The following is a 24469-nucleotide window of genomic DNA, read 5'->3' as shown; positions in this document are numbered from 1 at the left end:
AATGTTATCTATGTTCTCCACTATCATCAGTGCTCTTTGAACATGCACATTTGTGTTTTGTAATGGTTTTCTTTTTTGAAATTACTGTACATCAGTTTCACTGCTGAGATTGTGTGCCAGAATTTGCATTTTTACAACATATGCCTTTATTATAAACATATACACATGTAGCAGCTGAAATTACAGTTTCTGCAGGAATCATTCCTTTTTGCATCATACTGTAGGTCCAAAAATCTTTTTGCCAGATGGCAGAAATTCGATGGTGCGCTGATTTTCTTTGATGGCAGGACATAAAGCTCTGTTCTAAAAGCATGCATCTGTGTGATATCACAAAATCCTCTGCCTCAGATACAATCTGTGCGCACATCTGGTCATAATCACATTTTAAACATTGGTTATGCAATAATCTGTCTAATGTCTGTGTCCTACTGGCAGAGTTTTCCCATTGAATAGACAACTGAGCTGCCACAGAGATAAAGAGATTTGTAGGTGCCTAGCAGGTATGCAAACTGTTTGAAACTGTGAGGAAAAAAAAATAATCAAACTGCTGCAGCAGTATATTGAAAAAATTGAAGCATGCATTTGGGAGGATTTTGTTGGAACTTGGTTTCATCAAGTGACCCATTTGTCCTTTATAACCTTTACATATAGTACTGTATGTTTATGTGCTACCAGTATGTATTTTCTTTACTTTCACATCGCTACAGGTCATTTAATTTATAAATCTTAAATGTATTAACTGATGTACAGTAACTACATATTCACAGTCAATTCTCAAACAGAAAAGAAAATGATACAATGTGCTTTTTCCTTCCATAGATGCTGGAGTACATACCCAAAAAGCTTCTAATGGCATCTGTGCAAACTAACCAATTATGTGCAAAATCAGCAAATATATATATATCAATATCTACATTTATTCACATTAAAAAGAACCATGATCAGTTGAAAGTAAAATAAATTTAGACTCTTCAGCTGTATGTGGAAAAATAAATTAATTACTGGATTCCTTTTCTTTGGAAAACACAAAAGGAATTTGTCATTTCTTTAATTGTATAAAAATACCTTAAGTCACCTCATATTGTCAAAGTCTGCAGTGATAAAATATTGAACGTGATCACTGAACCAACTACTGTTTTTGCACAAATACACAGTGCAACAGTAATTTTCATTCATCAGGACTATTGATGGTCAACTACAGACCTACCTGCAGCTTTGCTTAATGACCAGAGTGGAGGACAGCTGATTGTACCACAGACATGTATTAAATCTTGCATTAAATAAATCATCACAGGCGGAAATGGGACTGTGCCAGTCTAAAGGCATGGCACCCTGCCAACAGGCTTTGTGTCTGTTAAGTCAATTTTAGTTCACTACAATCCTGTTCATTACTCTTCACTTTGATTTGAAGGCAGTAATTTCGTTTTTCATGTTAGAACCCTAAAGGAATGGTTACTTAATATTTACAGAGTTGACTGGTTAGGAGGTGGGCTGTGAATATGTTTTGATCTAATCCTTGTAACCTGGTACAGCATAGGTTACCATGTAACCAAAGTGAAGCAGCATTATGAGACCAGGGAATATTCAATACTTTATTTCCATCTATAGTTCATAGAAATATGATTTGGTGAGCTCACACTAAACTAAACAAACCATACACCCTTATACAGTAACCACTTTGGGACCTTTAGTGGTATCATTGGCAAACATAAACTTAACAGACTGGGAGTTGTAAATAAATGCATATATACATAATGTAACAGTGGAGACAAAATGCATGCCTGTGGGGCCTTAGCATTAACAATTAGACTCTTAGAGAACTTGTTGTTAACTCTGACCACCTGCGTACTCTCCTGCAAGAAGTACAAGCTCCACTGACACAAAGACTTTTGGAGGAGTTTATTATCATACAGCCTGCACCCAGGAGCATTTCTTTTCTTTTTCTTTCTTTTTTAAAAAAAATTTAATCCTTCCTCTGAATGCTGAGTTTCTTTTTTTATCTGGAGCATCCACTCCAGAAACTTTTCTTAGATGCTTATTAGGATTTTCCGCCCTAACTTCCACTATAGGCTACTCCTAGTTGCTGCTTCATCACTATTGCATCTCCCCCCTTTCTGCCCTCTTTAGCTCTGGCTGGTAGACGTAAAACGCATCACTCCAGTGCGCCACTGCGGGGATGACGCCACAGACATCAGAAACCACAACTCTGGCATACTGCAAAACACAGATAGCTTTTCCTGGCAGCTGTAGGCTTAACCAGCATTGTGTAAACTCGTTTGGCAAGGGTTTGAATGTTAAAGATGTTTATTTATATGAAAAAGTCCTGCACTCTAGCTTTAACTTTCAAAACGTGTCTAGTTTTGACCAGTTTAGGGCACCGTGGTAACCTAAAAGGTGTGGCTAACCTACTCTGAAGCAGGTTATTTTTATAGGATCAGATATAATTGTGTGAAAAGCCTGTCTCCTTGCCAATCAGCTCTTGGTTATGGTTATAATTTCAGCAGGATCTTCTATTATATGGTATATTGTATTATCATCCAATATAGTCTCTATGGTCACAGACCTTAGAATAACTTTACTTACCATGATTGCTTATCCATTGCAGTATGTTTGTATTATTGGTTTAACAATATTTTGTTTGTACTGAATTCAAACTCGTGCTGCATAATAATTGCACTGATTTTCTTTCATTGGACATCAATTGTTTCAAAGTGGTATAATCATATTTCATCAGATTGTCCCTGAGAAACATGATGAGGCAACTTTGAGAAAAAATCCAATCAGATGGCAAAATAAGTCTTTAAATCCAAAAAGCAAGATAATCTGTTCAATGGAAGTATGTGTGAAGTGCAGATCAAATAAGAAAACGTTTGTAGTATCAGTGTGTAAATAAATTTGGATTTTACACTACAGTTGAGGCAGCAGTGGCACTTCATTTCACAATGCTTTCCAGTATACTGCTTTTAAATCAATAAGGCTGTACATTCAGAATACAAGGAATATGTGCATTTCATGGTCAGAAATGATCAGATGAAAAAGGAACCTAACATGAAAAAGTCTTTCGTTTTATCTATTATTTTTAATTCATCGAGAAGTCAGTGAGGACGTCTAACTTTTAAATTGTGCTCATTTTAGCATGTGTTAAAAAATACAGACTTTTCCAATTTACAACAATTTATTCAAATACATGTTTAAAATACTATTCATTCTTGTAATAGAACATCAGAACGACAAATAATTATTTAAAAAAAGTCTCTAAATGGGAACTTGAGCAGATAGAATAAGTGGAGCAGCTTAAAGATGTATGAGCTGATAAGTGAAACAGAAAACAGGTTTCTAAGTTGCCACAAGGGGGCATTTCTTGCTTTAAAAGTGTTCATCAGTTCATCTGTGATCCTTAAAAGCAACATTTAATTTGATCATTAAATTGACATGGTATTCATATATTTATAACATACAGGAAATTTCAAACTATTGGAGTGTGATTCATTTGTGGTTTAAACATCCTCCATGACACAAAAAAAAATTCATCAAGCTGTTCAGTGACAGTAACAAAAAACTTAGGATTGGGTTTATTCGGGCACATTTGCTCATACAAACAAACACAAGAAAACACATGCGCTTAGACACAAATACAATGTATGAAATAATCAGAAGCTCTGCTGATTGGGATGCTGGCTCCCTGACTCCTATTCATTTAAGCAGTAAGTGGCCCTCACTAGTCCTTCTCTTATCTCTGAATAAAGCAAATCAGCACGGCTGGCTGAGCAGTCAAAGCAGAGAGCCAGCGAAGCACCTGGCCTTACACGGCTATCTGATTAGAGGAGGTTGCAGGCCAGGTTGAACCAGACCAGGCCAAGCAGTGGCAGATCTGGAGCAAAATGAACTAAACCAGGCTAATTCTATTGTACCATGGCCTCCCTAGAGGCTTAGAGCAGCAGGGTCAAATCAAAGCAATTCTATCGCACAGACCAACCTTATCAACCAGGAGTGAGAAGACCAGTGGAGAAACTATAGATTCACTGGTTCAGAACAGCTGATTGGTGTTCTCTGAAGCATGCATTTAATGATTAAGCTGATATTATCTGCTGCGTCCCCAAGCTCCCAAATTGGCTTATGAAAAAGAGTCATCTGACATATTTTATCTCAGCTGAAAATGGCATGAATGTTGAGAGTGACACAGCAGAATGAAGACATTAGTGACAGAGTTCTGCACACACAAAAATAAAGATTACAAAAGGGTTTGGAATTTGTTCTGCTTTTATCTGTGTTTTGCTGTTTGCAAACATTGTACCATGATGACAGTTTATAATGTACAAAAGCATAAAAAAAGAAGCTTAGTCACTCTGACCTATGCAACACACTGCATGCAACTGTCATTTAGACAGTAGCTACATGCAGTCTACGCATGGCTTACATGTTCAGATGAGGCATTGCATGCATTTTGATCTTGTTTAATGCACATGTAGTCTTTGCTAAGGTTGATATATTTGGATGCCGACATGCTTGGAAGCTCCAACTGAACGGAGGTGAACAGAAATCAATTATTTACTTGTTAGGGAATGTAACCCAATGTAGAAGTTTGATAATGAAAGGGGAAACAACATTTGACAGTCAAATCAGAGAATACATGTTGGCAGGTTCAATGTGAAAGACTGGATAATATAAGCAGACATACTGTTTACTGTAGGGTGTCACAAGAAAGCACCATCGTAAGTCATGAGCTGATGTTGGACCTATCATATTCATTAGTTATTGAAAGTAAGGTATACTATCAGGAAATGAAATTGGCACAAAAGCACCTAAAAACAGCAGCCTGTTGTGTAGACAGAAAGTGTTTGTTATTACAGTATTATTCCTCAACGACTGGGAGGCTGCTTCATGACAGGGTCAGTTCCATTAGTCTGTTTTTTTGTTCAGTTTGGGAAAAAAATTGTTGACCATTTGTGGGAGAAGAGTACACACGGTGCAGTGTAAGTGCAACACAGGAGAGTGTAGGTCTGAGTAATGCAGGAGTAGTTCAACGTGCATGGTCTAGGTTTCACTTTTGCATTAATAAGGAGGGCCATGAAAACAACCAAAATTATGTCTACAAACACATTTTTAAGGTACATATTAGCTACGCTACATTAATTAAGTGCAGCAGAAAATGTTAAAGAATTTATTGAAGTTATTTTTGTCTTTTTTTTTCTTGTTCCTTTTTCTTTTTACAAGTTTATGAGGACTGTCTAAACAATGTTTAGTGGACGTTTGGTATTTCAGGTTCTGTGGAGGACAAAGTTTATGAAGGATCAGTCCTTCCAAGGCTGGATTACCACCTGGGCAAAGTGGGTCATTTCCCCAGGGCCCTAGAATGCTCCAGATTTAACAATGTAATTGACAATTGGTTTGAAAATGTGCACCTCTAAAACACAGACTTGACTGGCATGATAAGGGCCTTAAAGTGGTTCATTGAAGTCCTGTGTTAAAATCTAATTTTAAGGCGTTCTTTATTTCAGTTTTGTCCTTATATTTTGAATATTCCTAAATGAATGTTTAATCAAATTACCACACAGTAAATTAAGGACCATGCTAGTATTCTGGCATAGAAACTCTGTACCTGTTGCACAGAGAGTGGGAAGAATAAAGGTTAACTGGATAGATCAATCAAACCCAACCCCTGAACTGGTGTGCTCAATAACAGTGGCAAATGGATGTCATCATCAAACTGATTTGCATACAAAAAGGCTTGCAGGAGTTTAAAATAACAGACTTATAGTTCAAATATTTACAATTAAATGCATCCTTCCTTTAAACTACGGCTCAACACAGCTACAGATACTTGATTTACACAAAATTACCTTAAAATAAATCACAAAAATAATGAAATATTCGGACAAGATTGGGACAAAGTTTCATTGTACTCAAGCGACACAGTATCTGTTTGACTTTTTAAGTGTTTAAAACCTGGCAGAGGTGTGTGTATTTACTGAGGTGTAGACCTTAACCACCTGTCTTTAATTAGTGGAACAGGCATTCAAACAGATGACTCTCCCACTCGGTCTCACATCCATTTGCTCATTCCCTGCTGGCACATTTATCGTCTTGTCTCATTCGCCACCTATACAGCTTATACCACAGCACCCGCTCTATTGTGGCCACACCCTGTTACACAACAGCTGCACCACACGCAGGAATGATGAAATACAATAACTGCAAACTAGAGAGATAACAACATCCGCAATTCATATATCCATAATTTAACTATAATCATTTGGCTCAGTTACCTACAAAACACAGTCTCCTCTGAGTGCACTGACACTGAAGACTTCTCAAATGAGAGCATTTTCTGACTTCTGACACACGTTTGAGAGCTTCTTTTTAACATGTAGCTTTTAAACACTGTCAGCTGATGACCACTGATACATCTGCTGCATTCATCTTTTTTGTTTGGGAGGTGGGGGAGAAGAGAAGCAGATTTCTCATTAAAGACGTCCTAGATACAGCTGCCTTTTGATGATTAATAGTTTGTTATTGAGATGTTGATCATGAATTGCACTTTCAACAGATTACGGAATAAAAAGACTGAATGTAAAAAATGCATTGAAATACAATCCTGTATAAAGAACATTGAAATCATACACCTAGCTGTGTTTCTCTCTCTGCTAAACATGCACAGACAGGTGTTAAAAGTTGTTGATGGATGTTCTTGGAGGGGCAGTCGTTCATCTTCATAGATCCTTTTCTTTTGAAGGATTGGTGTCAAAACACTGGCTTCTAATGGATGACTTGTTCAGACAGGACCACAGACGTGTCTTCGACTGGGTTTTCTGTCTGTAAGTGTTGAACTCGCACTTGTAAATCGGGTCAACTCAACCTTTTTTTTTTTTTTATACATAGAGCAGGTTTGTGAACATAGTTTGTTTAAAGAATATAGATTTAATAGACTTTAAGATGACATAGAAGCTAAAATTGGTACATAATAGATATATCACTGTGCTGATGAGATAGATCTATTAAGAGGTAAATACATACTAAAGGAAATGTATCTGTTTGTTACAATGAAACCCAGTTGCAGACTGTCTGTTTAGGCTGGAATTTATAACTTCACAAAGTTTCCCCATACCCAATCTGAATGAAGGCCTGCTTGAACACTCCCCTTCTCTCTCCTGTTTGAATTTTGCCAGATTTGTGAAGTCAGCTGCTGCCTTTAAGTCCTGTAGGAAATCTTTTATCCCTGAACTAAGTGGTAACGAATAACCTAAAGATGTGATTAAGAAGAGAGGGAAAATGACAGAAGACAGAAGCCATGACAGCTATGCTATGTGTCCTGTTTTTGTTTGTCTGTTTGTTTGTTGCAACAAAAACACATGTGAAATTCATATAGATATTCTAAATATATTTCACAGGTGAAATGTTTGAAAACTACATGTTTGTATGTGATTTTATCACTTCATAAAACATGTCAAATTGAAAAATATGAAATTTCACATGTAATTTTAGACATTTCATGTTTTTGCTGATATCATGTATCACATAAGATAAAATAAGATAGGATACACCTTTATTGATCCCCAGGGGGGAAATTTGGTTGTTGCAGCAGTACAACAAACAACAGAAATAAATACAGATAAGTATAGAAAGTAACACAAATAAATAAGAGGTAAAAAAACCAAATAGAATGGAATAAAAAATAGAAACTATACAAGAGTATTTGGAGACAAAATGACATGATAAAGGGAGTGATGCTAAAAAAGTGACACTGGTGTAATTAATAGCAGCAGAGTCAACAGGTCAATGTAAACAGCACACCAGACTAATATGTGTTTGTCTGTATTAATAGAATATAGTGCAAGAGTCAATGTAACATATTAACATAATATAGGTAGATAGATAGATAGATAGATAGATAGATAGATAGATAGATAGATAGATAGACTTTATTAATCCCAAACTGGGAAATTACTGTGTTATAGTATCATTTAGTAGCTACATTATGATATAGTGAGGGAAATTTGACATAGTACACGGTGCAGTAGTGTAGTAATATAGTATAGAATAACAGAATATACAGTATAGTACAACAATATAACAGTGTATAGCAGTACATATACATAAGAAATGTACACATTAATGCATTAATAATCAAAATCCAATAATGTAATATACATTATTCTAAAATTGACTATTCTGCAAAATGAGTACTTTAACCGTTGGTACTTTAAGTTTATTTATTTGTTTTAAGATTATTTCTACATTGTAGAATAGTTTCTTTTACTTTTTACTAAAAGCTCTGAGTACTTCTTCCACCACTGGTTAAACTACCCAGAAGTGTATAAAGTAATTAAAATTAGCTCCACCTTTACCGGCTGCATCATTAAAGTGATGTACACATTAATGCATCACTTATTATAATCCAGTTATATATTATTCTAAAATGGGGCATTCTGCATAATAAGTAGTCAGACGTTTACTTTAGGTGCTTTCAGTGTATTTTGATGCTGATACTTTTATACTTTTGCTTGTAACTAAGTATTTCTACACTGTAGTATTGCTGAATTGCTGAATAGATCTGAATACTTCTTCCACGACTGTCTGTGAGGGACTTTGTTCTGTATTGATAACTGTAGCTGGATCGAATTTGTTTAAAGTGGGCTTCAGGGCTGTGGCGGTGTAAAATCGGATCTTCGTGGTGTCCCTGAAGGCGTCATTTCTCGGGATGTTTTGTTTGTACCCTCCCCTGTCCCTGCTGCTGCTGCCCGCTGCCCAGGCTGGCTGCTGGGCTCGGGATGACGCCACCTCTCGCTCCGCCCCGGCGCAAACTCGCTCTTTGCGTTCATTTCATTCCTCTTCTCATTCCGAGCATTCTTCGCATCTCCGTCAGTGCGCGATTCACCTACACCTTCCTGGCTGGCCCAGAAACACCAGAATAACTTGACATAGTATTAAAAAAATACCCCATAACATCCCATTTGTCAAAAAAGGGGACATTTTTTATATGAGATATCAATAACGAGGTAAGTTGCAATGGTAGTTGCAGGTATCCAAACTGGTTGTAGACTTCTGTTCGTTGGGTTTTAGTTGACGTATTTGTAAATATTGGACAATTTATAAAAAATGTCGGCTTATTTAGGTGTTTGCTATTTATCCCATGGCGTAAAGTAACGTTACCATCGCTGAGATAGATGGCCGATTCTGGTCGCTGTTTGCAACAGGGTGCTCACTTTGAACACTCACTGTTGTAGCCCATGGCTTTGACATGGCAGCGAAAATCTTTGACATTTTTCACATTTTTTAAAAGAAGCCCCATCATACGCCCCTATAAAAAGCCTCAGGGGCCGTGTTGTCCTGTGTCAGATCCCCAGAAAGTCCCCGCGGGATTCGGGATGAACTAAAAAAAAAATAGACCGCAAGAATAACGATTTTTTTTGTGGACAAGATGACGGTTGAAAACGTTGCTGTTTTCCTCCGTAGTTGGCTCAGCCGGCGGGAGTTGTTGAAGATTTCACTGGAGCATTTTCGGACCACCTCGAAGAAGAAAACACGGTGGAGAGACTTGTTGCTTCAACACGTTTTGACCGTGCTTTTTAAATCGCCATCGAAGTTTTGTGTAAGTACATTTTTTAATGTTTGTTAACGTTACTCCTCTCAACAGCGTGTGTGCTCCATGTTGTTAACTTAACGTTACTGTAACTGTAAACGAAACCGAGTGTACCAGAGGGAAAGGCTTGTGGTGGATTAAAGCTCCTCTGTGTCTCTCCCTGAGTACCCCAAAACTAACGTTACTACTTAAAGAAAAACAATGCAGTACATTGTATTTTTCTATAGGTTTTGCGTTACTTTGGCTATTTAAAATCATATTAAAGTGGCCTGCTTGAGCTAAACCCATTGGATATCTATTAAAAAGCAAATTAGCTTAAATCGATGCTTATACAGCTTTTTTGGGGGTTTTTCCTTCATTGTTTTCCTTTTCCTTCCTCTACTTTGGGAAATGCCTGCTCAGCTAAAACTGATCTCCCCTCCAACTGTATGCCAGCTGTGTGTGTGTGTGTGTGTGTGTGTGTGTCACAAAGTTGTACTCCTTACAATGATTTCATCCCCATAGCTTTTTGTGGACTCTGGGAAATTACACAGGCTATTATGCAAAGAGAGGGATCAGAATAAGGCCAAAAGCTTTCATTAGCAACAGTAAAATTGGCTTTAAAAGTGGGTGTACACCCTGTGCACAAAACATTGAAGGATCTCCTCTTTGTGCCAGACTTTGGTTAGTCTCCATTTGTTTTTTACCCCTGACACTTTTCTGTGTATTTGCTGCTTTAAATGGCCAGATTTGGTTTGCTATGAACAAACAGCCCAGTCAGGTCATCAGGCCACAGTTGTTTACACAGCTCAGATATGCTGTTGTGATTCCAACAAGGTGTCAATATACTTCATTAATTTAGCTAAGAATTATGTAATAACCTCATTCACTCTCTTGTGAGCTCTCCAATAGTTTTTTAGTATCTCAATCAGCTGTCTAGTCACACATCTTGTGGCTTCAGTTGCCATCACTTCTAAAAAACAAAAACAAAAAAAAACTAGATTGTTAAAGTTGCTGTTTTGTATTATAGTAAGCTTAACAGAGGAAGTGACACAACTGAGCAATGGGGTGAAAAAAAAGACCTAACCACAAACTTGAACAACATCCATTTTTCATCCCTACTTCTACTACTACTACTACTACTACTACTACTGCTACTACTAACGTTACTACAAGTTTTTGGCTGCAGCACCTACAGCCTCCCACATCTTTTTTTTTAATGTCAAAGCAGCTGGTTATGGCCAGATGCCTTTTCTTACAGTTAAGTGCTGTTAATCATTTTATGTAACTTGTTATGAGACAAAAATATGTTGAAAAGACACCTTTTTTTTTTTTTTTTTTTTTTTAAATTTAATTAACATGAAAGGGCTGTTATCATTTTCAGGAAACAGTCTGAATGCAGTCAGGCGTAACCCCAGACATGTCACGGTGTAAATCTGCTTGCTTGGAAGAAAACAGGGGTAGAAATAGATGCTTTGTTTTTAGATTATGCAACCAGTGGACCTGTTGGACTGAAGCCTGCATAACATTTGTGCAAGAATAGGATGTTGTCTTTGTTTAACTGAATGAGGCTTTACCTCTGAAACTAGGAGTTACTAAACTTCCCCAGCTTTTTGATGGAGCATAGTGCAGCATTTTAAGCATTGCCTATAGTTTGTTAAATCGACTACAACAAAGACATGTTCACAGCTATGATGACACTGAGCCTTTGTCTTTCTGTATATAAACGTTTAAAAAAAATTGGATTTAGTCTTGAGCAAAATTTAACAGCCCTTTACACTGACTTGTAAAGTTAAAGTTGTCATTGTATTATGATCTATGGTTATGATCTACAAAAGGGAAATTTAAGCAGATGCGGATAAATTACTTCATATTTTACACAGGCGATGTGTAACTTTAAGACATTGTTCAGGTTTTACTGCCTTGTTGAGGTCTGAGGAAAGAACTACAGAAAGTGGAGTCTATCTATTGTGAAGTGTGGACAGAATAATGTGCTTTTTTGAAGTGGACTGTGTTACTTCTTGGAGCCAAGTAACTCACTTCTTTACTTCGGTTGTCCATACTGTTTGAGGGTTGTCAACTTTAGAAAACCATATTTTTGGTCAAATATTTGTCCAATGTCTTTGCTGATGGGTACACACACCAGACTCCTCACCTATACATTTTTACGTAGGCCTATTTAAATTATAGCTCTTACCATGTTTATGCGATGACAAATAATTTTGTGCAGTCTTTGCATACAGTAATGACAGAATATGGTCATGTTTACTTATGAGACTTGGAGATATACTTAGTATAGTGTAGATAATGAAGACTGCTATCTGTTTGGAACACCACACCTGGACTGACAACGAGAACACACGAAAACACTAATACTATCAGTGACACTAAAATCTCAGAATGACGCTAAATAAAACTGTTAGCCACTAAAATTACCGTCATTAGCTTTCATTTTAGGATAACCACAAATGGTCCCTGACCTTTTTTAATTTAAGCACATTAAGAGATACATTCTGTGTGTAAGAGTCATAACTTGCTGCTGGAGAGAAGCACCTGTGTAGTCCGTGCTCCATGCAACAGGTGCTTTAGAGCACTGATGTATTTATTTTCTTAGGATGGCATCTCATTTTAATTTCACTAAAATTAGTTTGAAATTGACTATTTTTGAGTCTTACTGGAGTTCTGATGCAAACAGAGGTATAGGCTACATTTGATTATACATTTTATACAAAAGTCTTTAAATCGAAATGGTCACAGATTTCATTTGAGGTAATTGCTATTAGGTTAATACAAGTTTAACACACTGTAATGTTGAACAGCAGTTTTTCTGCACGAGATTGGGCACTGAGATTGCAGTTATAACTTTTAGCAGTCGTTTGTGTTTACTAGTGTTTGTGTGCACAGATGAGGAAACGTCTTTATTTCTCTGTCTTGGTATTTGGTTTGTGGGTTGCACCTTTGTTAACACTTAAGTTAGTTGTTATATGTGTTACTGTCAACAATTAAAAGCTTTGGTAGTTCTCTGTTTTTACATTGTTTCTGGACAGTACTCTATGCCATACATGCATGAACAGGATATTGATGTTAGAAATAAAGGCTTCACTTGACTGATAAAACAAACGTACGTGCAACAAGCCATGTTTTCTATTTGTAGTAAAGGGCCTGTGAAATTCCTCATGGGAATGTGAACACATTATGTGTCCCACATTTTAATTGAAATAATAATAAATAATATTTTTTTTTGTTATGAAAATTCCGGGCTTGAAAAAGATCTGTGATCTGTAATTGAATCCGGACACAGAGTCATTATTTGTGTAATTAGATGTGATGTGTGGCTGGGGTAGAATCACATCAAAACATCAGTGTTCTCCGCGGTCAAAGCACGTTTTAAAAAGAGGACACTCCTGCAGGCTTCCAGACTGTGTGTGCCCTGAGGTAAACCCTGGTCTAGAAAGGGAATTTTAGAGTATGCGCTGCTGCTCAGCAGTTTGAGCAGGGCCCACTGAGGCCAGCGGAGAGTGCCACCAAAAAGGAAAAGCTGGCTCAAAGCCACTGACGTCATCTTAGTAAATCTGCTTCAGTACTGCAGCCATAAAATGACTGCCAGCTACCGAATGCACTTTGGCCCTGTCAACCACCTTAGTAAGTACAACACTGTTTTTTTTCTCCTTGTGCATACTTATGGAAGACAGGCTGTGTTTAAGTCTACTCCCATTTTGCTCCAGTTGTAACAGACTTTGCCTAATCATTCAAAACGAACAAGTCATGTTTGAGCCTTTCTAGTTTTACATAAAGCACCAAAATGATTGAGCTTCTCTGACTCTTTGAAGGCTTACCACTTTAATATTACAGCCTTATAATTTTTACCATATGGCAGTCTCCTTCATTTTTGGAAAAAGACATTTGGACAGCGTAATGTCTTAACCGCTCATAATTGATGTGTAGTTCTTTCAGAAGTTATTAAGTTGCTGCGACATGTATTTTTTCTATCTATTCCTATTTGGAATTAAAATACTAATACATGAGCTTCCACATGATCACACAGAGATGAAAAGCAATATGTACTCCATGAATCATTAGATGAGTCAGTTTCTGTAACCACTATACACATTTTGAGTTCTTAACCACAATGCAGCAGGAAATCTCGGCTTCAACAACTTCCTTTCTCAGTGTTGGCCATAGGAGCGGTAGTGGTGTTCAGCTTTCCACTAGTGAAATAGAATAGAACAAAGGCACACAGTCACTTCATTTACTGAAACTGTGTATAATTTGTGGCTTGTATTCAAATGTGGGTTATTCAGTCTCTCTGGCACCGTATTCCGTTGCTTGTAATAAATTTCCACAAGACCTTTCATCAATGGTCGCTGTATTGTTATCATGGCTGACACAGATCAGGCAGGCTCTCTCTCTGCCCTAAAGGTGCCCTGGATTCAGTGGAGGCACAGATAGACTGGAGGGTAAGCTCCCAACATTAATATGCAGGCTGTACCCAGTAAATTAGTTTGGAATCCAAGCTGGGACACAGCAATGGAGAGCTGTATCCAAACTTTTTTTTCTCTCTGTTTAATAGACCCAAAATAGTAGACATTTTCAACAAGGAGTCTTGTTGGTTTATAATTACATCACCAACAAAGGTTAGCTGTGCTGTCAACAAACAATACATCCTTCAATACCCCCCTTTTTTTTCTCAGTGTATTTCATCAAATTAAAAGATAAGTTGCAGATATTCTTTATTTTTGTTATTGTCAACAAAAAGCATGAAGAGAACAAAACCAAAGGTGCGTCAGTCCATCTCAATTTCCTGTCTGTGGCCCTCAGTCCATATTTTCCTGCTAAAGACATAAAGCTTCAGGTCACAAATATATATTTAATTTTTTTTAAGGCTAAATAGTTTTGTAAAACACCTTGGCACTGTAGTTTTTAGGAAACGTTCCCTAAACAGGCGCAAGTAGAGCATTTGTTGGGGACTATTTTCAGCTGCGAATTAATACACATTTGGTGCGCTTGTTAATATTTAAGTCAGCAGAATGGTGTATGTGAGATTTACAGTGCCCATGTTCATAGTAATAAAGGTCATAAATGTCACACAGTGCAATGGTGAGGCTCATTTATGTTTTTAATAGTTTTTGTACAACAGTAGAGTTTTATGGCACAGAGGGATACGTTGTATTAGGCTTAGCTACACAGACAACCTTTGTTAGTACGATTAGTTCATTGTTGGTTTTGGTATTGTCATGGGATTCGTTGACGATAAGAAAAATCTATAAAATTGCCAAATTTATTCTTTAAACACTGTAAATGGTATCTTTATGCTATAGTTTATGCTATAGTTTCAAGCTTCCACATGTTAAGATGTTTCGATTGATTTTCAACCAGTTTTTGGTTGCTGATGGATGAATATTCAAGAAAACAGTGATTCAGTTTTTTGTTTAGTGTTGGCTACACTAAAGAACGCACATAGCATTTTAGTATAGTGTCTTACTTAACCCTATGGGGCCAACGATGTAGTATACGACAATAAATTATACCTTTTATGTAATTTTCAATATCTCTAGATCAATGCAGTGTAGACACTTACTTGTTTTTGCATCCAGGAGCTAAGATCTGCAGCATTTCAACAAGGTCTCTTTTGCAATTGTAGGCCTTCCAGAAGTTTTGTAATCCAACTGAAACGGCAGTGTATTTTTTGTAACTTTCGTACAATAAATCTCCGCGTCGCTTCATGGTAGCATCTTACTTTCTTGGAACTGCAGAGCTGAAATAATGACATAACGGCGTAATTGTAATAAATAATGTGTAGATTAGATAGATAGTTTTATTGGGTTTTTACATATTTTATGTGACTTATTGTCAGTATAGTTTTTTTATTTGTGTAAGTGAGGGTGTTTATTTTTGTTTACCTTGATTGTCAAGACTTTGGAGAACAATTTTCAAAAGCCAAAAGTCTTGTTCATTATTGTTCTGTGTGATGAATAAATTCAATTTTCATTTAGTTTTTTCTTTTGTCTTTAAAGTCATATAACAATTTATAAATTCTGTGTATACATTCATGTGAAAACCCTGCGGCATACATATCCTGATAGCCCAGGTTGTCCTGAATTTTTTTTTTTTGTCTATAACTTGTTTGTGCATTACAGGGTTGAGGTTATACAAGCATTATTACACAAGGAAACCAGGCGACCGAAAGATTGGGAAAAAAATGGCTTAGACCCCAGAGGCTTAATAACTATCTGCTTAGTGTCTCAACCTTGGATCCTTATTTCTCACTATCCACAGAGTGCCCAAAATTAATTTAACTTTAGTTTGGCTTATGATTTTTGTGATCATGTCACTACCCTAGTGTAGTGTGGTGTGTCTGAATAGTGAATAGGGTGGCTTTAATACCACTAAGTCACAGGTTTTGATTATTTCTTACATAGCTGACTTTGTCTTCTTTCAATGCCAAACAATTGGTCAAGTATTTTCAAACTGTACATGGCCAAAAAAGTGCAGACAATTAAATTGAATTTTCTTAACATCCTTGTAACTTTTAAGGTATGTCAGATTTTTGTCCAATCTGCCAAAAAAAACAAACAAACTCAACTTCCTAGAGCTACGCAGTATGTTATATGGTATAGCATCCTATGAACAATAAATGCCTTTACCTGTTGGGTGTCATATCTACATTACTAATGATGATATCTCAAATATATTTATGTGCTAATATATTCTTAATGCACCCATAGGCATCCCCAAAATAAAAACACAATATACATAATTGGTAAATTGTATAAAAAACACAGCACCTCTCAGAGGGCTGTTTTATGACGAATTAGTCCAGTATGACATGCAAGAGTTGCCAAAAGAAAAAAACAGAGAGAGGAAAAGAGCAATGTTGAGAGACAGGGAGGAAAGAAGTATATAAGGGGTAAATGATGGCTAGAGAAGAAGCAGAAGAAGAAGAAAAGAGATGAAAGTCTGTGTGAATTGGCAGTGCCAAATGCAAATGGTGGCCTTCATGCTCGTCATCACTGTGATTTGTTTTTTCATGCCTATCCGCACGCGTCCTGAATGAGCCAGCGGCCAGCTCTCGGCCTGCTCTGCTCTCATAACTGTCAGGAGATCCTTTATCTGACGGACCTTTATTTACAGCTTTAATTTCCTGAGCTTTATGTGTTCCGCTCGCACTCCACACCACGGTGACATGGGCGAATTCTGTCTGGAATGCCTAGCAAATTTTTGATAGGCAAATGTCTTCTGAGCTTTCATTACATTTTGTGGTTGAATAGTGAATTGTATTTAAAAAATATATATATTTTGGTATTACTGGCAGGACAGGGATGTATCCTCAGAAGGAGAATTGCTTGTGTCTTAGATTTAAAGTCAATTTTGCCTTTGTTGTTCAGAGTGGAGGACCTTTAGCCGACATATCTGATGTTGTCCAGGTCGTGTTGTTGCTACGTTTTTCTCAGTCTGAGGCAGGTAAAGAGGGCTGCTTTGACAGAACCTGTAAATCAATCCTATTCTCTAGCAAGCAAAGATTGATCCCACAGTGGCCTGATGGTTGCTGGGCGGTGGGATCCAGGCCTCAGATTTGAGTGGAATGATATCAGACAGATTCACGGCATCTCAGCCTGCAGGTTCAAAGAGGCATGAAATAAACACTAGGCCATAGCCAATATCAGAGGCGGCATAAGCAAGCTTTGTAGCCTCTCCAGTGGACCTGCGGAAATTGGTATTGAAAACCTTGTTTATTCATTCATCTGTACTCCAAACATGTAGATTTATTCATGAAACCTAATAGAAAATACAATACAGAATCAGTAGTTTTGACCTGACATTCTTGCGTAGTTTGGTGTTTGGGAAATGGGACATATTTTCTACTAGGGGTAGACTACGGCTCAAACCTGTTCAGTTGATTTTGATTTATTGCATGCCTGATTTACTGCATGCCTGAACTTAACCTTGTGTGGTAAAGCTTTGTAAATATAGTATTTCCATAGATTTTTGATTAATTTTAGTTTGCCCTGTAAAAAAAATCTCAAGGTTTTTAAAATACCTGCCGTCAAAGACTTCATTCCATAAACCGAGGTAATTAATTAGTTTTAATAACTTGAAAGTGAATGGAATTTTAGTCAATGCAAATGTTCATAGTTGGTTGTGTTGCTCAAAATGGAATATTTTTGACATTGCTGTTATAATTATGAAAAGGCCGGGATATGTCTTTACAACTAGCTGAAAATGTTGAGTTTTGAAATCACATGGTAATTATAGTTTTACACACAGTGGCCTTAACTACTGTGGGCCATTATGGGGAGCACAAAAGTCATTCACAGAATCATTATTGCACCCTCTGAGATAACGACACAAAAGAACTCCACATGGAAAATTACATTTGAGACCTCATCTGCTATTTCATTACCTTGCTCTGTTTGATGGGTGAAATGGGTTCTCTTAATTTAAGGAGCTGGATTCCAGCTTGGTGAGTGGTTTATGTAATCTCACGGTAAGTGTAATTTCCCATAATGCCATGTCACAGCTACTACTCTGCTTAGCTACCACACTCACTTATTGCATTGCAGGCCATCTCCACCCTGCATCTCACAAATAAGACCATTTCTATGGTGAACACCTTGCGAAGACAGAAGTATGCAATTATCTGTAAGCCACAAGTGTTTCTATGGGTGACATTCATACCTTCTTTTAAAGGACATAATTAGTCCACAGATTCTAAGGTACTAAGAGACCGTCTTCATTGACAACTCTGCCACATTATTCACATGTTGCATACAGTAAAAGCATCCATTTGATGTCACAGGATGTTCAAAAATGCATCTATTTAGGATGGGGATGACTATTATCCTGTATTATTTCAGTGTTTGTATGAGGACAAGTCAACAAACCCCATCTTCATTTGACATGAGAAGATATAGGTAATTCGATAGATCAATATATGTTGATTCTCTGTTTACTGATACTGGTGTGTAATAGAAAAAGTATGCACTCACTACATCTAAATAACTCTACCCCACATCCTTTTCCTCCTTCACTGCAAACACTTATTTCCTCCTTCATTATTCCACTACATTCCACAATATATTGGTAATAATTTGACATTTTATAAACAAAGTTGTAGTTTTGACAGTGCAGCATCGATGAACAAGAGTTAAATGAATGAAAAAGGGTGGAATTATAATTCCACAGATCATCCAAACAATAAATATCTTGGACCCACATACACCAAATAGGAAGTGGTTCTGCAGTACAAAATATACTGGGTCAATTCATAATAAAGGTATAGCAATAATTTAACATCTAATGTTAATGCATAGCTTTACATAACCTTTTGTAGGAATGTATAACTACCTAATAACTAGAACTCATTATGTTGCTTAAATCTATAAATAATATAAGTTAACAAGTAATGCTTAAATCCTTCAATAAATTATTTATGGCTGCTAAATTGTTGCATTAGTCTGAATTCATATTTTATTCATGTTCATATAAATGATTAGTTTGCACATTCTCCAAACATGTTATTTGCAGCAACCAAGCTAAAGTTTAATGAAGTTCATTTCAGTGCAAACCATGTTAGCATTCGGAATTTTTTGAAAATTAATTCCCAAAGTTTTTTTTCTGAATGCTTAAACACCAACTCACTATCTCCATAAACCATTAACACAGCCAATGTTTACCAAGTGTGCCAAACTGAATGCGCATTCTCTGCTTTACATGCAGTATGTAATTTTATAACACTATTTGCAAAGCTATAAACACAAGTCACTGCTTTACACTCAGTTTGCAATTTAATAACACATTCTAGCAAAACTGTAAACATCGGTCTCTACATTGCTTCACTATTTTGCCAATTGCCTTTCCACATTGACACATGAAAACACTTTTAGATGATGAGTTCACTTACACATCAGCACTATAAATAGGCCAGAGGTAAACATTTGGTTTGGAAGCCAATATCTACTGCGCTTTTGCTGTTTGAGGAGTGTTAGAAGATTTGAGAAAAGAAAACCCCTTTTCCCCTTATATGTGTTGATAGTGTGTTATGTTCGGAATACACAACTATCCTTTACACATTTGGATACCTGTGTGTACCTGTGTTTGTTTACTACATGTATGACAAAACTTTATTGCAAACGGCTATGCTCTGCACACAGAAAAAGCAAAAGCCACAAGTGTTTTTCATTTATATTGTTGGTGCTTCGTCGGCTGATTCAACTGATGGTTTATTTGTACTGTATTGATGCAAAGACATTTTTAAAAAGAGGTTGAAGGGTTTTGCAAGAATTATTTGCTTTTGCTAAAGATGTATAATGTTTTGCTGGTATGGATACAAGTTGTGTGGTTTGTGTGTAGAGTGTCAGATTGTGCCTAAGCAATCAAAATAAACTGTAAGAAAGGATCAGGATAAAGACCGTGACAGACAATTTGTTGTTTTTCAATTCAAGACAGGAAACATTACTCAGATGACAAAGAAGCAGATGGTAAAAAGGTAAAATCAACATAGCATACGTTTGACATCTTTTGAGGCTTTGCACTGCTTGAATAAAACATTTGCGAATGTATTTCAGAAACCTTATAAAATGGCAGTAAATCTATCTAGGTGGAAATGTTCATGAAGCCTATGCCTGGACTTCTGGATGACCTGAAGGGTCTACTGAAGAGTGACATACAGCTGGGTAGTTTTTGGCCAAAATCTAGAACCTCTGTGTGGCTTTTATTACTTAACTTGTGTGTGAAACTTCATATTTATCTTGAAAGCCTCAATCCCCTGGGGTCTTCTTAAGGCCCTGACACACCAAGCAGACGCCCAAGAACTAGTGGCGACTGTGGAGTCGCCTCACGTCGCCAGAAGTCGCCTTCGTCTTGGCCAAAAAATTGCACTTGGACACACCGCAAAGACTAATAGTGTGTTCCATTTGTACTTGAAAGTCAGAATTTCCTGAAGTTGGGTTTCAGGGTCGGAAAGTCGGACAACCTCACAGTACCCCGAGTAAAATCCAAGATGGATGCTCCGTGCATCCACAGCAGTGAAAGCTGTAGTAACATACAGTTTATTAGCACTTTTTTTCTTATTTGTGTGTGCTAGTAAGCTAGCTTGCTTGCTAAGGGGGTCAGTTGTTTAGCATCAACCACGGCTTTGCTGAATGTCATTCCCCCTATCTCTTCCATTTCAAGTCTAAGCTGTCCTGTCAGAAATAAAAGCCTAAAATGCCCAAAAAATTATCTTAAAAAAAAAGAAAAGATTAAAAAAAAGACATGTTTATGTTGAAATAAATTAACCTACACAATGTATCTTGTTGTACGTTTTCCATATTATGTACATAATGTGCAAAAATAGATATTCCAATCAATTTTTTAGAAGTCACATTCAAAAGTCAGTTTTGACAGCTCTGTGTATTGAATTGATCAGATGAGATGAAGAGTGAAAAGAGCCTTCTGTGTGCGCTCTTTCCTCACTACCGTTTTTCAGTCAGATTTCCTCACGCCGTCGCTGACTAAAGCCAAGATAAAATTCGAATTACATTTTTTTTCCAATCAACAATGTGATTTTATAGCACACAGACCAGCGGCCTCCAGCCCCTCTCCCTCGTGACATCGCGTACTGCATGCTAGGCCTGGCAAACTCGATTCCTTTTAAGGATTCAGATAATTCTGAGTCACTCACTAAACTGATCCGGGTTGTGCGAGTCACTTGAGTTACTTGAGTCACTTGAGTCAGTATTGATCTATATCTTTTGCAATGTTTCGGAATGTCTGCTCGACCTAATTGCATTTTAACGTACTACATTTATACACCAAACCTACAGTAGGCCTAGCTAGGCTACGTGCAGAACATTGTATGTTATTTCAGAAGTGAAATAATGGCTTTTGTTGTTGATTTGCTTTACCCTGAGCTCGAGGAGAGACTACACTCACTCGTCTGAATCAGATCCACTCATGACAACGTAGCCGGCTGATTTGCGGAATTGACTGAGTTCCGCGAGAACTCACGAGTCATGAATTGTCGAGGACTCATGAGTTCCATGGTCTGCGAGGCGAGCTTGCAATGTTTCCGCTCTAAGTCTGCGGGTCAGGAAGTTCCTATAACCTGTCTCGGACTGTCTCTCTGCTCACTCAGTCGCTTGAGTTGATTTGTGAAGTTGTGGTTGCCTACGAAATTGTAAGTTATAAAGCTTTTGGCAGCTAAGATGGCTAGGACTAGTAGTAGCTAGTGTTGCAAGAAGCTTGTGTGGCGCTGTTATCATTTTAGATTGAATTGTAGTAGGACTCAACTGATCCGAGTTAATGATACTAGAGACTCGCGACTCATGAGTTAATTTAAAGAGTCGGGTGAAAGTTCCGAGTGAGTCACGATTCAAGCAGGTTTACTGCATGCATGACACAGCATCAACGATTCACTTCAGGCTCAGAGGCTATCGTTAACATTAGTAGTAGCATGATGCTTGTGGTGTTGTGGCTTTCCGTGGGATTAACTGTATGATAAACTGTAGAAATGCTGTGGCCACACGGCTCTGAAAGCGTCCCGGACATCATACATCAAAGTCTGTTTGTTTACCCTCTTCGCGGCAGTGTGCTCCGCTTGAGCTGATCTATGTAATGGAGTTAACTGGAGCTAACTGGAGCTAATTGTTGCTAGCCGAGCCTTCAGTTCCATTCTCTCTGTGCTAGCTGTATTTATGCACTCTAACGTGAATAAAACCCGACATTTTATTAAGTTGGCTGCAAAAGTTTTAAACTACAATCCAGAGTTGTTTGAATGCCAGAAATCCGTTCAGATGAGATCTTAATGAGTGCAACACAGACATGTATAGTACAAAACAGCATGTTTAACATTATTAGGATCCCCAAAACACTGATTAAAACAACTAAAAAACAATGATATATATGACGAACAAAATGAACAAGAATTAACTTTAGATAGCCTTAGTGTAATATGATTTAACAGGAGTTAGGAGGAGACATGTGCACAGTTTTGAGATTTATAATAACATGTTACTTTCTGTATGGATTTTAGTATTGTTTGACGGTTAAGTTGTTAAAGTACCCATATTATGAAAAAAATCACTTTTTCTGGGATTTGGGGTGTTATGTTGTGTCTCTGGTGCTTCCACACACATACAAACTTTGAAAAAAATCCATCCATGCTGTTTAGAGCGAGATACGGTTTCTGAATGTGTCCTGCCTTCAGTCTCTGGGTGAGCTGTTCAAAATCGGCACGGCTTGTGACGTCACGGGCCGAAACGAGCAGGCTAACCGCAACCATTAGCTCGTAGCGTTAGCATGCTAACGCTAATGCTAATGCTAGCATGCTACCTCGTTCTCAATAGCAAAGCACTGCTACAACACACACAAGTTCACCATAATCTACAAAAGAACTACTTACATGTGCGCCCTCATTTAGAAGTCTCCCAGCTAATCCTGCCTTTTAACTGACCGAAGTTGTAGAAACAGCCTCTCTTTTACTGTTGTCACTGCCCGATGTGAGTCGAGTGCAGATGTGAGTCGCGCATGCGTCACTTTGCGACAAGTAGCCTACAAGATGCTAACAGATTTTTGAGCTAACGCACAGTCTATGAGCTAACGTTAGCAATCAAACAATCATAGATAGCTAAAACGTTTTTGAAATGACTGCTGCTGCTGGCTACAAGTTAGCAATCAAACCCAATAAAGGCTGTCACTTAATGGTGTTTTGAGCTAACGTTAGCAATCAAACAGTCATAGATAGCCAAAACGTTTTTGAAATGACTGCTAGCTAAAAGTTAGCAATGAAACACAACAAAGGCTGTCACTTGAATGGCATTTTGAGCTAACGTTAGCAACCAAACCGTCATAGATAGCTACAACGTTTTTGAAATGATTACCATCTTCTGTTATTGTATGTAAAGAGAAACGTTTATTATTTTATAGATTTCACAAATTTCAGTATGACACGTTATGCCGTAAACAGTTTAAATCTGAGCATGCGCGACTCACATCTGCACTCGACTCACATCGGGCAGTGACAACTGTCTATGGAGCTAGCTAGCTGACATGATCTACATCTGAGCTACTGAGCATGTGCAAGTGCAATCAAAGATAGTACAGAAGAAGAAGAAGAAAAGAGGTCTCACTCTGTAGCTAAAACAGAGACCAGCTGAAAAGAGGATCTGCAGCAGTGAGAGAGAGCGGTGCAGTACAACAAAAATATGGTGTTTTTTGAAAATTAAACCATGTAAACCTATTCTGGTACAACCTTAAAATACAATTATGAACCTGAAAATGAGCATAATATGGCTGCTTTAATTCATGTAACATTTTGGCTCTGAGTAATGTTAATCGGGTATATAATCTGCTGAACCATAAAATGTATTTGATAAACCAACCAGATTTAGTTGACAAAGCACATCATAGGCTACATTTTAACTGTATCTGTATAATCTTCTAGTCTGGTTAGTTTAATATGTCAATATTTATTCAGTTCTAAATTATCTTGGTATGTAGTCATTTTTTCAACAAATAGTTCATAAACCCTTGTTTGACTAGTCCATTACTGAACCCAGTTATCACACGCTGCACTGTCACATCCTGCGCCACTCACCACCACAAGTAAATTCTCAACCTGTGGGAAACACTGATGACAATACACAAATCTAACAGTCATTGCTTTGAAGAGATCATGGTAGAAGTTGAGTTGAAAAATCCAATGTTGTCAGGTTTGTGTTATAGGGTTGCACAATATTAACTAAATGTGATGTTGCGATATCGATTAAGAATATTGCGATATCGATATAAATTTCGATATTTTTAAACGTGTAAAATTACAAAGGTTATGGGAAAATGCATCAAAATAGATTCATAACAAATTAAACAAGGTTTCTTACAACACAAGGTTTATTTCAACTGACAGTCATATTGGACTGGTACAACATGAAT

At 37.3% G+C, this 24469-nt stretch overlaps 2 protein-coding genes across 10 annotated transcripts in view; both read left to right on the top strand.

The window, feature by feature from the left end:
• Positions 1-24469, top strand: part of mical2a (microtubule associated monooxygenase, calponin and LIM domain containing 2a) — an 858504-nt gene that overhangs the window by 46644 nt on the left and 787391 nt on the right. The gene's annotated exons all lie outside the window — the stretch shown is intronic.
• Positions 8737-24469, top strand: part of tead1b (TEA domain family member 1b) — a 60436-nt gene continuing 44703 nt past the window's right edge. For 8 of the 9 annotated variants that reach the window (XM_035999844.1, XM_031324279.2, XM_031324277.2 and 5 more), the window contains exons 1-2: positions 8737-8996; positions 9454-9589. The gene's annotated coding sequence lies outside the window, so the exon portion shown is untranslated. The remainder of the gene's footprint in view (positions 8997-9453; positions 9590-24469) is intronic. The other variant, XM_035999843.1, reaches the window with a different exon arrangement.

Source organism: Sander lucioperca, chromosome 3 (genome assembly GCF_008315115.2).
Source record: "Sander lucioperca isolate FBNREF2018 chromosome 3, SLUC_FBN_1.2, whole genome shotgun sequence".
NCBI lineage: Eukaryota > Metazoa > Chordata > Actinopteri > Perciformes > Percidae > Sander > Sander lucioperca.
This window is presented reverse-complemented; position numbering and strand designations above follow the sequence as displayed.